The sequence below is a fragment of the Penaeus vannamei genome, chromosome 1 (assembly GCF_042767895.1).
Source record: "Penaeus vannamei isolate JL-2024 chromosome 1, ASM4276789v1, whole genome shotgun sequence".
Classification (NCBI taxonomy): domain Eukaryota; kingdom Metazoa; phylum Arthropoda; class Malacostraca; order Decapoda; family Penaeidae; genus Penaeus; species Penaeus vannamei.
In genome coordinates, this window is record NC_091549.1 from 11,522,473 (window position 1) to 11,524,479 (window position 2,007).

The window sequence follows — 2,007 nt, forward strand, 5'->3', positions numbered from 1 at the left end:
GACATTACTCCCCGAGGTGGGTCATCCAGCATAGCGTCTAGCCTTGGTTGACAGTCTTTCTCGAACGCGATTTTTTTTCATGCGACTAAAGAAAAAAAAAACTTGATTTGACTCCAACAGCTTCAGCTTTCCTGATCTGGCAAACTAAACGCCGCATCTCGATTTGTGAATTTTTCATCCGCTGAAATGAAATTATCTAAAGATACAATCAATTTATTAGAAAGAGAGGTGCAACAACAATTATGCACAGCGGGAGTGGCGCGGCGGCGGCGGCGCGGGTTATGGGGTCAGCTTGTTTGACTCAGTCGTAATATGCGCGCCAGGATTCGATCCGATATCCGGCTTTGTTGCATTCACATAACACAATGTTCCTTTTCTTGTCCATTAGTTATGGGACAGCCGAACATTTACACGCATATGAGGCCGGGCAACTGAGGACCTGCGCTTTATTACGACCGACGTAACGAGGCATTACGGCTGTATGGGTTGCGTCCGATGGCGATGGAGACCATGAATTTAGGGGAACGGTAACGTGCAGTAAGCGCTCGCCCGCTACGCCCGCCCGCCCGGCCGACACCTGTGGACAACCTGCTTGGTTCCCACGCTCAAGCGCAATCCCGACAATTTCGCATGAAAATGCATGACGTGGTAATAAACTACGGGCACACGATCGCGCTGGCGTGTTCTCCCTCCCTCCCTCCCTTTCCCTCCAGGGCCCCTCCTTCCCCTGGCGCGAGTCAGAGCTGGCGGACACGACACGAAACGGGAACACCAACTTTCACTCTCTTTCAGGTTAGTCATCTTTAATACCTTAATACACCAACACCGGACTGGAATCCCCTAAAAACTTAAAACACACACCAATCCCCTGATGATCCATCCACACTTTTGCATACACTCGAGAAGCAAGCTATAAATCCAAGAATCCCCGAGACGAGACCACTTTTCGAATATTCTAGAAAAAAGACCAAAGGCGAGGCGGTCACGTGGGGAAAGTGTCAGATAATCGTACAGCGAAGCCCCCGAAAGATTTCCTTTTTGAATTACACGCGACCATCATTTATTCACGTGTCCTCCTGCGCCGGAGTCAGGCCGTAAAATAAACAACGTGGTTTCTTAGAGTTTATTACCGACTAATGTACAAAGACCTTCTAAGAGCGCGTTTATCTGAGTATCCGGCCAAGGTGGCGGGTAACTCCGGTCTGCAAGGAGAGAATGTAATGCCCGCTTTGCAAAAAAAATAATAAAAAAGAGAAGAGAGAACTGCTATTCTGTCTAACGTCACTGGTCACGTGGACGCTTTCTATGACGCTAAAGGCCTTATATGTCCTTTCCTTACGACACGAAATTATCCCCCTCATTCTCCTGACCTGCTAATCTCCCCCCTCTCTGACCTGCTACCCCCCCCCCTCGCCTTCTGACCTGTACCAGACTTCCTTCTTGCTCTCACATTCCTCGGCCCCTTGCTCATTATGTATGCATATATATACAGGCAATATATATGTACAGACAGGTAGAGAGAGAGAGAGAGAGAGAGAGAGAGAGAGAGAGAGAGAGAGTGAGAGAGAGAGAGAGAGAGAGAAGAGAGAGAGAGGAGAGAGAGAAGAGAGAGAGGAGAGAGAGAGAGAGAGGAGAGAGAGGAGAGAGAGAGAGAGAGAGAGAGAGAGGAGAGAGAGAGAGAGAGAGAGAGAGAGAGAGAGAGAGAGAGAGAGAGAGAGAGAGAGAGAGAGAGAGAGAGAGAGAGAGAGAGAGAGAGAGAGAGAGAGAGAGAGAGAAGAGAGATGAGTGAGAGCCGGGACAATAGGAGAGAGAGAGAATGAGAGATAGAGGAAAGAGAGAAAGAGAGAGACCGAGAGAGAGACTGATATGAATATCGATATGTACTTATGTGTGCATATATGTATGCATATATCTATACACACGCACATACTCTCTCTCTCCATCTCACCCTTTTCTCTGTGTCTGCCTGTCCATCTGTCCATTTGTCTGTGCGCTCTCTCTCTCTCT